Below are 15,490 nucleotides of genomic sequence, written 5' to 3'. Positions count from 1 at the left end.
GAGAGAGAGAGAGAGGGAAAGAGAGAAATTTAGATAGAGGCTCTTTTCTGAAGGCTGCGGCGAGCTGCGCTGTTGATTTTTCCTATTTTTCCACCCCGACCGACCGTGAGATGACTGTCATCGTGCATAGTAGTGTCGTTGTTGGGTGGCACGCGAATGTGACAACGCGTGGTGTTGTGTAAACGTTTTCCTTTTTTGTAGGTGTAAGCGTCGTGAGGTGGTTGCACACGTATCAGGAAAGGATTTTGGTTTGTTTGATTGATTCTTTTCCTCTGCACAATAAATAAAGGCTTTTGTTTTGTTTGCAGATAAAAATCTCTCCAGTTCATTTGGTTTATTTATTAATTGAGAGTAATAGAGAAAAAGAAGAGATACTACATTTTTCTCTTTTCCTCGGACATCATTTTTCGCAGTCGGTAGGATTCGAACCTACGCTCCCAGAGGGAATCTGATTTCTAGTCAGACGCCTTAACCGCTCGGCCACGACTGCTTGGCGATGGGAAGGAAAATGAGACGATTCCGCTGTTATTTGAGAGCCAAGGAAACTGTTCAATCTCGTTCTTTTAGCTATTTCATTGTTTGATTCAAACCCAATTGCCATTAGTTCCAAATTTTTAATCATGATCTGCTCGAATGCTTCTCGAAACAGCAGCACTTGTAGATTTGTGTGTGATAAACTGTGTGCGTGTTTGTGATCTTCTTCTATCGGATGGTGATGGCCGTCCATTTGTTTTTTACATTCATTTGCTTTTATATCTGGCGAGCAAAGAAGTCACGTTTCGGGCGGCGAAATTTTGTGAAAATACGGTGTTTTATTGGTATGAAATGACTGCACGATCAATGATAAGAATTGGGAAGGTTTTTTCCAAAGAACATAGAAGAAACCAACCAAAAAGCCACATCACAATCGATTTTAAAGGACTTGCTCTAAAAGTTTCTTAAACTGGTGCAGTTAAAGAAAGTTTGAGGGCGCCAGTTTAAGAGAAATAGCTCGAAGACCCGATTTTTGCGCTCGATTGGGAATCGATTGGGAGTTATCGTACTACTTTTTGAATTGTTTAATTACATCATATTATTTCCATTCATTATAGAACGACATACATTTCCCGGTTGATTCTCAACAGGTTCCTACAATATTTCAACCTTACAGAGAAAAAAAAACATTGAAGAGCATATTAGATGCTGTTTGTCTGACACTTTCCTAGACATTTATGAAACTATTCGAAAAATTGTACAAATTGCAACCACTTCTTCCCTTTGGTGCTTTGTCCGTTTGCCATACCTTCCACCTTTTTAATGTGCAATGGAGGAGGGCAAAACGGGAAAGCATAAATTGAGGTTCATGATAAAGGAAGGTTCACAAGCAGAGGAACACACACGGGCCGGTGTGTGTGTGTGTATGTGTACACGCATCGGCTCCCGGATGGTGTAGCCGCTGTGCCCTGAACCTACCTACCCGGCCGGTTAGCCGTTTGGCTAAAAAGCGTCTCGTACGGTTTTGAACCTTCCCAACCGGGATCAGCCGGCATCGATTCCTCTCTTCCGATTGCGAAGAAAACTTCGCTTCGATTTTACCCAAAACCACGTGGAGTAAGTGAGAGATGAAAAGCATGGAACCACTTCCACCTCGGTCGTCGAGAACGCCGCCCCGCTGCTCACACAACCAACCGCGCCAGCACAAGAAGGGGAAGGAACATGTTTGGCGTTGTTCCGTTCGCGCCTGCCCGCCCGCCCGCATATCCACCGTGTGTGTGTGTGTGTGTGTGTGTGTTTCGAGTGCTCGAATTGTGATGACATGTTGGGTGGAAGGGAAAGCCAGCGGGAGAAGACGGACACACCGCCGTCCCGAGAATAGAAGGGAACAAAACACGGTGGTGTGTGCGCGCTGCGGTGTAGTGAAAACTTCTCTTTTGCCGAATGGCAAAAAGAGAGTTTGTCGGATTGGCATGGACAGAAGGGGAGGGAACAGCAGGCGAGGGGATGGAGCAGTAAAATTGGAAGTGATTACGTTACGGTCATCCGAATGCCACAGGCTTCCCCGCTTTTTCCACAGCACAGCAAAAGACGATAGAAGCAAGCGAGCGAGAGCGCAAGAGACTGATAAATAGAGAGAGAGAGAGAGCACAATGTGTGTGTGAGAGAGGCCTTTTTTGGATCAATCTGGTTGGGTACTGCTGCTGTTGGGGGATGTTGGGAGCGTTTCTTTTTTTTTCAGGCCCATAAGTTTACACTTTAGCGCTTAGAATTGATAAATTAATGCAAACGGGCTACGGGGGGTCCGCCTGGGTCTCTCGCTCATGGTTGGCCGAACAGAAGACAATTCGGCACTTTTGCCTCATGTGTCGTGTCGTACATGTGTGTCGCTTTGCGTGTGTGTGTGTATGTGTTTTACGGAGTAAGGGAATATGATTTAGCAAATCGGTTCCCCGAAATCGGAACACGTTTCCATCCGACACTGCTGATGGGCCGTTTGATACTGAGAGACACGGGATCAAAGCCAGGGATGCGTGATAGTTTATGGACAAAATAATAATCCAATGGGTTCATTATTGATAAAGGTCATAGGTTATAAGTGCTTCAGCATGTGCTTGTTTTTAATTAAAGTAATCGTAATAGTTGAAAGCAGTTTTATGACATTTTGACAAGTGATCATTTGAATAGATCAACATGCGATTGGGTTCATTGCAATAGACTTTTACTAAATATAAACAATAAGCATTAAACCATCATTTGAATAAGCTTTGCCACTTTATTAATCATTTCAGTAACGCGATACTGCAAAAAAAAAAAACGAAAGTAACCCCAAACTAAATCGTAAATTTGATTCGAAACGTGCCCTTCTTTGTGTTTCTGTGAAGTGGAAAAAAACATACACACCGCGCTCACTGTTGCTCATTCATCCTTTTTGCTCACCGCGGTGAGACGACTTCCTTCCGAAACAACGAACCAACCAACACCGCCTCAGAACGACCACGCTCGCGTATATGTGTGAGCGGGAACAAGCGTGTGGAGATCTACCCACTTTCCGGTGGAGGAGCTTGCCTTGGCTATGATGCGCTCTCTTATTTAGTTTTCCTCGTCGAAGGGGGATAATTATTTGTATCACCCTTCACCCCTTCTACTGCTGCTGCTGCTCAACGGTTGATTTGGCTTTTATGTTCTTCCGAAACTGAGCCGTTTTGCCTGCTTCCACCGGCATCTTCCGGTGTCTTCGATGGCGCACCACTCCGCATCAATCCCAGACGTACCAGCATGTGTTTGTATGTGTGTGTATTGCCCATTAGGCGATTTGAATTGATTATTTAATTGGTATTATTTCGCTTTGGCGCGTTTTGTCGGATTATGATGCACCGACAGGCGCGCAAATTAGAGGAGTTGGGTTGGGGTGCGTTCAATAACAATTCTCCCATAGTTCCGGTACTTTGCGCAAGTGACAATTGCCATTTCTTTAGTATGCGTGTTTTTCGTGTTAAGAGTTTGTGGCACAAAAAATTAGTTAAAACACGCGGCTTTTGTATTATAATTTATAAGCAATATTTGTTGCAATTAATAAAATTCACCGCGTGACGTCTAGCAGATCTCGATTGTCTTGATCCAATATTTAATTGGCCATTTAAAACTCGTATAATTGATTGTCTTTTTCGTACACCCAGCGTCCTCACTGTTAAAGATCATTCTTCTTCGCATAAAACATCACCCCGCAACCTTTACGAAAGATTAACAACCACCGACTGCACCACTGTATTTGGTAAAGCAGAACAAAAAGGAAGAGAAAGGAACAGGACACAAACAAAAAACATTCCATCTCAAGGCAACATTGAAACGCAAAGTTCCTTCCCACCAACACAAACGAGGAAAGAGAAGTGTACAGAAAAGAACCAAAAAACCAAAAACAAAAAAAAACAACGCCTACAACACACCGTTTAATGTTGGCTCCGTTGAGCAATTTTTATGACAATTTCGGCGTCGAAAAGCTGCCAAAGCGGTTGAGTGAGAAGGGGGGGGGGGGTCCGGTGGTGGTCCTGAAAATGGGAAGAGGAACGAAGAAAATAAGGGATGAAAAGGAGCGATAAAGAGGGAGAGAGAGAGAGCGAGAGAGGGGGACAGTGGGAGAGCAAAGCAAAGCTCTGAGATGAGATTGATCAATGATGGTGTTTGATTTGATATTGACGAGCAGGAGCATCTTTGTCAAGAAACTAGTTCCAGATTGTTGTACACTTTTCCACTCGTTCAATCATCGACAACTGAAACTACTTAAACTTTAATGACTTTGAATATTGTGCTAGAAAAGTGTTCACGAGAAGATTTCTCCTACTATGTACTGCCATTTTCAAAGTGACATATACTTCATTTTACCTGTACGTGTTGTTTTTGTTCCTTTTTGGCTTGTGTCGTTTGCATAAAGTTGCTTACAGGCGCTCGAAAGGAAGAGGAAGTTCAAAGGTTTCCAGAGAGAATCACTGTGTGCAGCGAGGGGACCGTGTGGGGGCTGGGGGGACGTAGAAACAGGCGGGTGCCCAAGCGGGGCGGAGTGAACGTGAAGCGACTGCAAAATCTAGCCAACTTCAAACCGTTGTCGGATGAAATATCACACGCAACTCGGACTTTACCGCTCCGCGTCTCTCCATTTTGCTGCTGCTCGCTCGTTCGCTTCGTTTCGTTCACTATCTCTCTCTCTCTCTCTTGGGACGTTGTAGTAGGCGCGTAGAGCGGGTGCTGTGAAAACGTGTTCGATACGAATATTTAGCTGTTTTGTAGAAACCGGAACGGGCGCAAGGATGAGTGGAGGTGGCACAGGAGATTTTGATCGTGGGTCGGAAAGCCGGGAAAAGATGAACATTTTCCACTGGCTGGCTGGCTGGCAGGCCATTTCGGAGCACCATCGGGATAAAGGAAGTGCAAACAACATCGTACAATCGAGGGTATCTCTCTCTCTCTCTCGCTCTCGCTTACGCAACCGGCCTACTGCGAATCGAAAATCTATCCTGCCGAGTGTGGTGTGGTTCGCTTTTGCGGAACAAAGGACCTCGCCTGGTGCTGGTACCGTAACGCCGCTCGTAAGGATATATGCGGGACACTGGGAGCACCATTCGTTAGTGTGCCGTATGCACACACACACACACACACACACACACACACACACACACACACATACACACACCCATACAAACACGATGCAAAATGCAATTCTGGACGCGTCGTCCGCGGGCACATTAGACGGGATGCAAATTTATGGTGAGACGGAAACGAGCATGATTGTCAGCACGGCATCAAACACAGGCACGCACACAGTCACATGCTGCTAAGGATGGGCTGGTTGGAAGGGGGTGGTGGGTGCATTGTGCTATTACGTGTACTAAAAACCACTTATTTTGCCGCTGTCTAGCGCTCGGCTAATGCCGCTTCTGCTCACGTATTTTCACACGCATGGGAAAGGGGAGATATGATGGTGGTTGGCGATGGTTTGGATTTAATTGAGATCGCTGGAATTGATGCTGGATTATGGAAGGTGGCACGGTGTAAATGTTAAATACCATTCGGTCTTGATTCTTTGCCAACTTTTGACTCCGCATGGCTATCGATTGACTATGTTTGGGTGTGCTACATTTTTCCGTATTTTCCGTGTGTTTAAGTTAGACTAACCATCACTATATCTACAAAATCAATTATAGTTGATATATGCACTACACTGTATTTTGTTGACGCGATCCCGTGGTACAGTCGTCAACTCGTACGACTTATTAGCATGCCCGTCATGGGTTCAAATCTAGAATGGAGGACCGTCTCCCCGTAGCAAGGATTGACTTTATTTATCCGGCTGGTACGTGGTAAGGAATTAAGTCTCGAAAGCCTGAATAATAAAAATAGGCCTGGCATGTCCGCGTAGGACGGTTACGCCAAATAGAAGAAGGAAGATAGATATGCACTGTACATATGAGCATATCAGCACTTCGACAGTTTCATAAAGAGGGAATAGTGGCGCAGCATCTGTGTACAGGCGTCCGTCCCCCGAGTTACGACCTCCTCGAGTTACGACGATTCGCAGATACGACGATTTTGATTTTGACAGTTAAAAGTTGTCATCTACAAGAAATTAATGTATTTTTTGGAATATCTGCGCTGATAACCGTTATACACACATTTCCAAAGATTCCACAACTGCCCTATCTTGAATATCTATATTGTGTACGGTTTAAAAAATATAATTATTACATTATCGAACATTATTTTAAATAAAATACACGATATTATAAATTCCAACTATTCAACTTCGGTTATAAACTTTATATTCATAGATATTCGACATACGACTTTTTCGACTTACGCCTTGTTTTGGGACATTTTTTCGGTCCCAAATACAGTCGTATCTCGGGGGACACCTGTATACAATTAAGGGAGCAGCAAATACAATCAACATATTCGTACTCTTTTTTCCAATAACTTGTCCACTTATCAAGCTAGATTGATTTTTTCGATAGATAACCTTTCAGAGCATTTGGTTGTGGTTCTCAAGCAGCAGTATTTGGTCCCGCTTACTTTGGTTGAACAGAAGGTCATCATACTTTAGCTGTTATATTTTAGCAAAATTGTAGCAAAAAAACCATCACCTTTGAGATCATAATGTAGTTTCATGAGTAGCAAGACATGCTATGCATGTGGAATAAAATCATTCGAAATTCTACTGCAGTCTAACATTCTATACTTAATTATCTTTGCTTCATGTATTTCTTTATACTTGAGAATGGTCAAAGTTATGCATAAAACACCAAATTTTAAGTGGAATGCATCAACTGAAGTCTGAAGGAATGAAGTCTTGCCTGTACAAAGCGGGTTTGCTCATTTTGCCCTATTACTTTTTACAATTATCCTGTTTAATTTCACAAACGATAGTTTCCCATACTCCAACCAACAATGAACTATTGTTAAGTACAAATAGGAACCTAATAGCGACTTGAACTCAGATTCTGATCTAATTTTTTCGGGCAAAAGGAACACGTTATACATTCCACGTCTTTCGATAAATAGTGAAACGAGTTCACAAGTGTAACCGATTATAAAAGCATAACAAAACAGTATGAGAACAATTCTTTACGTACATTAAACTTCTTTCAAATTCGTCAGTCAGACATCTGTATGTGTCAATGTGTCAAAAGAAACCCTCAAAAAACCATAACCAAAATAAGTTAATAGCAATAATACTTGGTGGCAGGCATACACGTCCGCTCTTCTTCCTGTTGCACGCCTATCAAGTTCCTTCTCCAGCGTGAAATAAACCCTTAGCCAGCATATGGTGTACTCCACGTGCTACGTGGACTGTATCTTGAAACGAGTGAAACATATACTGTGCGGGTGTTTGTGTTTGTGTGGCTGTGTGTCTGTTTATTTGATTCATTTGTTGAGCACCACCGTATCCCTGCACAACTGTTGTAGGTGCTTTTGTACCTTTTTTTTTTTTGGGGAAGTTTTGTTTGATTTCCGCTCACTCGGGAAGAAGGTATCTTTTTTCACTTCCACAAGCCATCGCGGAGCGAGCACAATAACGAGAGATAGTAGAAGCAAAAAGAAACACCCTTCAGGTGGCAACGACCATCCGGACCTGCTGTTCAAACTTTCTGGGCCAGTACCCGTCGGCGGCGGCGGTGGCTTGCTCCTGTCGTCTTATTTGTCGTCGGTTGGGTTCTTTCGTCTGCCGCTCGTCAAGTTCCCTTTCCATGCGCTCTCGTTCACCTTTTGCGTGTGTGTAGGCGCGAGCTCTGGCACGGTTTGTTGGCTCTTGCTGGCCGGCAGGGCAACCATCAGCTAGCGGCATTCGTCCCATATGGAGCTGTGTGAAGGTTTGTGACGGTTTAGGGAAGCCATTTTTGCCACTAAAATTGTTAGCTCTACGGTACGGTTCTCTGAACAGAAAGAGAGACATTTAAACTAGCGGGGTCCACCTACCGGAAACATAATCACATAATTAATCATTTGCTATAAACTTGACTTTTTGGACTCAATCGCTGCCGGGACGAAAAATGACCTTAACAAAATTTAACACACAACTACACACAAAAAACACCCCCTGCCCAATATAACTCTCCCATTCAACATTACGTGGTTTTTATTCCCTCCTTGTCGGGTCGGGTCGCTGAAGTTCATTCAACCGTTTCGATGAGAATGCACAGAAACAGGCTGTAAACCGAACCGAGTCAGCGGGCAGGCAGTACACAGTCGCCCTTGTTTATGGAGTCGCGAGGACAAGGCGAAGACAAGCTCCGGGCGGTGGAGGAGGATAAGGGAGGGAGGTGGCGGTGACTCTCCATCGGCCCGTGTGACTTAATTGCGTTTATAACTTCTTCGCGAATCCCAACCGGTTGCCGGTTTGGTCAAGAACCGACAACGGCCACAGCGGCGACTAAGACGACGAAAGAGGTTCCAGCTTCTGCCCGGGATTGGACGATCATTAATCAAAAAAACGCAAGGGAGAGGAAGCAAAGGATAGCAACACCTCCTCCTACACACATCGATCGGGGCTGAACTTCCAGATCCCAGTGTTGCCACACAGCGACGAGGGTAATAAACCGGATCTCCTGTGTGAAGTGAGTGTCCTCACAGAGTTCTCGTTGCACACGCAGGTGTTGTCGCGTACGATTCCTCTTCCCTTGACCTGTTGTGGTGACGCAACTGTGTCCCGTTTTTGATACCCTCTCCTGGAGGAGCCAACTGGATGAAGTTCTCGATGGCATAGTGTGTGTGGGTAGAGCATGTGAAAAAAAGAAGAGCTTCTCGCTGGAGATACCGGGGATCGAACCCGGGGCCTTTCACATGCAAAGCGAACGCTCTACCACTGAGCTATATCCCCGTCGATGTGAGAAGGCGGCTTAATAGCGTACGGGTGAGCTCTAGTGCGCGGGGAAGGCAACGATCTCATTCTCACTTATTGAGCGATCTTTTTCTCTCTCTCTCCCTCTCTCGTACTCGCTCACCTCAAAGAAGTGTTTTTATTATTATTTTGCAAATAACTCCACGGTTCAAGTGCGTCAAACGAAGTGCGCTGTATGTGCTTCCTGTTCCAGCAACAAAAGCAAAAATGAGGCACAAAATGAGCACGATAATGCGCGCGGTAGCTTGGGCGGATGGCAGTGACGTACTTCGGTAAGGGGTGGGAGAAGCGAGCTGGAAAACGGTTAGAGGTAAAGTCGTTCGTCGCCAACCAGACTGACCCTCGCAGATGTTGTTGATCTTTTAACACATTTTCTCCCCGGGCCGTCGCCCTCCCCCCCCGTTTTTGCTGCTTCCTCTCAGTGTAGGTTTGGTGTTGTTATTTGTGTTCCAGCTTCGGCCGTTTCGCTTGCCATACAACCAGCCCATTCCCTGGGGCATCGATGAGGCCTTGGTCTGTGGAGAGATATTCGGTCGGTGTTCGGTGCAGTTGCATGGTTCGATGGAGAGCCAAAAACGGAAAGCAACAGGAGGGGATGAACCCAGAATATCCCAGAGATCGATGCGCAGGTGAGGTGATGGAGAGCACTGAGATTACGCGTACCAGCCGAATGTAAGCACACGTAAGCACTGGTCGTACAACTCGGGGAGGGCATGGAAGACATCATCGCCATTACATCAGTCAGGATTAAGCATAAAGCAGCAGTATTTGGTCCCGCTTTATTCCTTTCGCTTATATTCCAGCCCGCCAGCTCGCTAACCTTTTTCACAATCGAAACCAAAAAAAAACGCTTCCGATGGGGGTCATAGATCTGGAGTGGGTTTTTGAGACTTTCATGACCTATCCAACGAACGCTAACTGGCTGCTCCAACAGCGCACCGCACGCGGCAAAAGGCAAAAGGAGAGCAGTTACGCCGGAAATTCCGTCCGACCCGCACAACAACGACCGCGTGACGACGAACCCGCCATATACGCTGGGGCAAAAGAAAAAGAAAACCATTGATCCATGCGCGCCTGCCCTTCTCTATATGTATGTGTGCGTCCTTTTCGGGGCTTTTACCCTCTTCAAACGACGTTTTGCGGTACACATGCGATTGCACCGGTGAGAATAGCGTTTAGCTCGCAGTTAAAGATGCATTTCTTTCCATACTCCTCGGTATGTTCGCTCACCCTCTTCGTTCGATCCGTGTTGTTTCGATTTTGGTTTATTGTATTATTTTTCATTCCGTTTTCCCTTTGCACCTTCTACCAAAAACACACATACACACACAAACTAATTCAAAACCGGCATATAGTCATGCTTCCGTTCGGGGTTTGATATTATTATTCCAATCATCATCATCATCATCATCATCCCCCTCTGGCATCATTCACACACAAACACGCACAAGCGGCATCAAACGCAGCAAAACACGCCGTTGATGAATCGCGCCATTGAAACAAGGAGATGAGTCTCTTGCTCACGTACACACACAGATTGTTCTCTCCGTTGGTAGCGGCGGCAGCATACTCTCGCAGAGTATGTATCGTCGATGTCGATTATCCCGAACGAAAAAACATTAAAAAAAAAAACATGAGCTTATCTCCGCGGGGTGTGTGTGCTGGCGATGATGCCGGGGAGGCTTCTACGACCAGACGGAGTGAAACAAACCCAAAGAGGGACATACCAGCGGCATCAAAGCAGCTTCTCTCTCTCTCACATACACACCTCGGGAGCGTTACAACGACGCAACACAGGCCGTGGGGCCCTCTGAAGTCGTACGAGAGCGCGGAGTCGCGCAAACAAATAAAAGCCATCCTCGAGCTGGATGAAAACAGAGCGCGATGGCGAGTAAAAAGCGGCTTATGCTATGTCCTCCTCCCCGCGGGGTGGTGTGGTTTACGTGCCTGGTGAGACGATAAGCATGACAGCATAATTTAAATCACTTCACGCGAACCTCTTGTGCCCGAGACGCGGGTGGTAGGGCCCGGTTTTTGTTGTTGCCAGTGTTCGGTGGCGCTCACGTTTCGCAGGCGATTATCTTGCCGTAAGACAAATAGTAGGTGAACTACATCAAATACTTTATCATTAATTTGTTAATAAAAATTCTTCCCTGAACTGAACTGAACGTGCAATAAAGGATGGTGATTTGGTTTGGTTCTTTCTTTGTCCGCAATCAAGATGCGAGATGAGATGAATCGCTCACTATACAGTGGATTATGGGCTTAGCCTTTTCATCATACCTGTGTTTAAAGGCTGGGAGGTGAAACGGTAGAATAGAGAAAGTAATGCTTGCGCCTGACGAAAGGGACCTTTTGGCTTTCCCTCTGTGCCTTTGCACAGCTTCCTATAGCTGTGTGTGTTTTATTTTCGAACGAAAAAAAGTTCTCGAATGCAGCAGTATTGTGTTTGGAACTCATTCGTTAACAGAACTGGACGCAGGTGATCGTTCTAGACAGCAAGAAATGAAGAAGGCAAAGGCAAGAAAAGGAGACGTGAAAATGATCTTACCAAGGACCTATCGGCACTGATCGGACGAGAGAACAGCATGAATTGCTCAAACCTCTACACGTTCGGCTTCGGCGTATGTGTTGTGATGCTTCGAATCAGCGTACCAAGAGGCTCAGCCAAGCTTCCGAAACCGGTGGCAACATGAACATCCACTACTAGGCGTTGGATGATGCACGCGCATGCAACAATGTACAGCGAAGAAGCGTACACTATGATTAGCACCAACGCCATTCGGTAGATAAGCGCATTAGTAGCTCCGTATGTGCGTGCTTTCTCGTTTTGTTTGCGCTGATGAAGCCCGCGAAAACCCGAAACCCTCCTTCCCTTCTCCTCTTCTCAGCGGCTGATAAGGGGGAAGAAGGTTCACAGCGAGTTGTGTGGGAATAACGGCGACAATTTACCGTTTCCCATGCGATAAGTGTTGTTGTGTGTTTGTGTGTGTGTGGTTATGAGTGTGAGGGGCATCTCTTGCTTGGCAATTCCCAAATTGACAAGTTTCGGGTATGCTATTTTTGTGAAGACGCTACTGTTGTAGGGTTTCCCTGTTGCAACGTCGAAACCAAAGGTCGATGTTAAATCGTTTCGGGTCCGTTTCATCAAACCCTGTAAGTAATTGTTTAGCGCTTAAAAAACTAAACGCCAACAAATTTAATTAACAAAAAATCGGAATTAACCCCTTTTACGCTTTTTTTCCCCCCAGCTCATCGAGTCAACTACCCTTGCCCACACAACACATTGCCACTCGACGAGAGCATATCGTGCAAAGGTGTCGCTTGCGCAGGAAAAACAAAAACAGCACAAAAACGCACGGCTTTTTTAATCTGTGTCGGCTTTTCGCGTGAAGCTTATGTGTATGTGTGTTCCCGTGTTTGTGTTGCAATTTGTGGTGGCAAACAAAAGCTTATGGGTGGTGGCAGCAGCAGGCAGCAGCACCAGTCACATACATTTCCATTTGTTTCGTTTGCGCGTCTGCTCGTTGGCCGCTTTTGGACGTGGGGTGGCAGGATTGTAGTTAGTTTTTTTTGCTCGCTTCTCTTCCCCTCCCCATCCTGTCGAACATTGATCGGTTTCATCCTGTTACTGTCCTGAACAGGTGTCTGTGAGTGTGTATTAAACCCGATTGGGGCATTTATTATTATTTGTTGTTCACAAAAGCAGCACAAAAAGCGCAAAGGTTGGTGGCCCTTTTGTGGACGGTTTGTGTCGGTTAGTTTTTTTTTTTATTGTTTGCTGTTTGGATGTCGTTTCATGCGTGTGCGTGTATAGCTTTTAATTAACAAATGCAAAAACTCGCGAGCGTGAAGAGCATCTTTCTTGAGGCGCACTGTTAAACCGTTTAGGCATATGATGTGCTTTTTATCGCGTTTAATTTTTTTTTTTTACTATTTATACGGGTTTTTTTAAAGGGAAAGAAATTAATCATTACCACTTTGATGGGGATTTGGACGGGTGTGAAACGTAAAAGAAAATTAAATGCCCTAAAATTTGAAATGTATTAGGCATGCTGCAATTTTTATAATGTGCAAGTATGATATTTCCGATGCAAACAAAGAGTATATAAGATAAGAGTCGTTTTAGACCTTGTGCGAAAGTGAATTAAATTGTGGTTTTAATATTTTTTTAAAAATATTTATCGATGGCTTATCGTACACCAACAGAAAGGATATTCAGTTCCCCAACTATTTAGACTGTAAAGCATATTGAGGTAATGAAATAAATGCATTTCCTTGTGATTCTTTGTGAACAATTCAAGGGAATCAAATATCCTTTCTTTTGGTGTACGATAAACCGTATTCTGATGAATATTTAACGAAATATAGCAGAAAAACCTCAAAATTTCACGCTCAATTACACTGTAAGTGTAATCCGGACTTTAGGGATTAATAGGAGAATTTGGAAGCCATTCAAGATATTAACCATCACTAAACGTCATCATTTCATTGACATTCTGTCAAAAGATATGTGTCAAAATTCCCATCCACAGCTCCGGCACCCGTTTACATACATCATCGGTATGCACAGTTTGTCCAGCTGGTAGCTGTGCCGTGTTTATGTTAAAAAAAAGGTCCACCACCTTATTGCTTCTGCGTTCAATGTGAGCGAAAATTGCAATCATATAAACGCCAAAGAGAAGGAAATTGTTCCCATGCGTCCGCGTGCAAGCAGACTTACGCACTCACACACTCACACACCGAGGTGAAAGCGCAGCGCAACAGGGAACAACAACCTTTCCCCGTTCGTCTGTCTGCGTCTCACAGTAGTATCCCCCACAAACAGCACTGTCAAACCATCGGGGTACGGCCCCAGGACACACAGGCGAAGAAAATGTAACCGTTTCCCGCGTCGCGTCAGCTGGGAAGAAGGACAAAAAACGGAACAGATGTTGCTGTGTGTGTTGGTGCGTGTTCACGCGTAAGACGGTAAGACGTGGCCAGTCTGGTGCTGCTGGTGCTACTGCTGATTTTGCCTTTTGCTTTTCATTGTGCATTTCATAACGATATTATTCCGCGTTGTTGCGCTATGGGTATTATGCTGTTGGTTGGTACGTTCCCTTCCCAACCTACCTGTACGAGTGTGTGTGTGTGTGTGTGTGAGTGCACTTTGGAAACTGCTACCAAGGCGCAAGGGATCAAATTATTAACTTTCCTTCGGCTTCGTTGGACCCCTTTGGACGATTTCTGTACAAAAACAAGATCTCAGAAAACACTGCCAGGTGTGTGTGTGTGTGTGTTGCAATAGAAGGAAACAGGGACCCGTCGCCTTGATCTTTCGCTTGTGTTTGATGCATTCGCCTCACTTTGCTTACGATAAATGATGCACAAATGGTGTAAACAGTTCAAATTATTTCTTCCCACCCAGCGCGCTCTGCACAAAGACACGCAAACGAGACACTTTCACGACACCGGGGAGGTGTGCAGGGCAGCTAGCTCCCATCCCACTACCGGTGCATATCAACGTTTGTTTGTCCAACCCTGTTCCGAGCGGTAGAATCAGGTCATGGTCGAGCTGCAAAACGCGTCGTCTCGGCCTGGGGGAGCTTTTCGGAGTGCTGCGCGTCCCCCCCAGTATTAGTCAGCTTCAGCGCGTTAAGATTAAGACGATCCGTTGCTGGTAGAGCACCCTTTTCAGTGATGCATCATTCCCTCCGGGTGTGTGTGTGTGTGTGTTTGAAGTTTGACCTCAATCGTGCTGCTGCTGCTGCTGTTGCTCCTGAAGAAGCGAAAACAGTTGCTCGGTGCCGTGTTGTGGAGAATCTTTTCCACTTTTCCCGAGCCCCGGGGTCACCTTTCTTCGGGTTTTACTGTTTTGGCGTACGCGGCCCTGGCACACTAACAAGTAGGGTATTATCTGCGTTGTTTGAGGTGGTAAACCACCACAGCCCGCGTCCTCCGCAACGCAACCACGCTGGCCACGTGCAATGAAGCACCGATTGATGACGACGGCGACCACGACGCACACTGACACACTGTCAAAAAGGCCGTGGCATTCGGTTGTGTTCGGCGCGCCATCATCTCAACTCACAACCGCCAACCGCCACCGCCGCTGATTGTCCGTCAAGGACAACTTTTGGTCCGCGCGCACTCTGCGACGGCGTCGCAATATAGGTTGACCTTTTTTGTGTGTTTTGTTTTTACTTTTCGCGTCTCTCCGAAGATCCGAGAGGGGGAAGGGGGGGGAGCAGTTTCTGGTGCAAGGGGGGTGAGTGATGGGGGATAGCGTACCCGGAGCAAGGGAAGGTTCAGTTCAATGCAGTTCATTTCGTGCAGCCTTCACCGCGTACACTCACTTTACACCGCTCGTCACCCATATGGTCCGGGCGTGTGTGTGCGTGTGCGTGCGACTGAGCCACGGATCTGGTTGTGAGTGAGTGAGGAGTCTCCGCACAGTCCGCGTGAGCAGATTGGGGTGGTTTTGTATGCTTCTTCTTCTTCTTCTTCCCCTACCGACACAGCAGTAGAAGGGGTGGTGTAGGAAAACAAAATATCCGTATGACAAGATGACGACGCCGCCGCCGTATACCCAATCCGGAACTAGCGATGGCGATCGCGACTGGACGCGACCGGTCAGGGGATGTG

At 45.8% G+C, this 15,490-nt stretch overlaps 2 non-coding genes across 2 annotated transcripts; both read right to left on the bottom strand.

Moving 5' to 3' along the window:
* Positions 1 to 408: 408 nt before the first annotated feature.
* Trnas-aga lies at positions 409 to 490 on the bottom strand. The gene has a single exon. It is a non-coding gene; the product is annotated as a tRNA-Ser (tRNA).
* An 8,280-nt stretch (positions 491 to 8,770) lies between these two features.
* On the bottom strand, positions 8,771 to 8,842 carry Trnaa-ugc. The gene has a single exon. It is a non-coding gene; the product is annotated as a tRNA-Ala (tRNA).
* Positions 8,843 to 15,490: the final 6,648 nt, after the last annotated feature.

This window comes from Anopheles arabiensis, chromosome 2 (assembly GCF_016920715.1).
Source record: "Anopheles arabiensis isolate DONGOLA chromosome 2, AaraD3, whole genome shotgun sequence".
Classification (NCBI taxonomy): domain Eukaryota; kingdom Metazoa; phylum Arthropoda; class Insecta; order Diptera; family Culicidae; genus Anopheles; species Anopheles arabiensis.
This window is presented reverse-complemented; position numbering and strand designations above follow the sequence as displayed.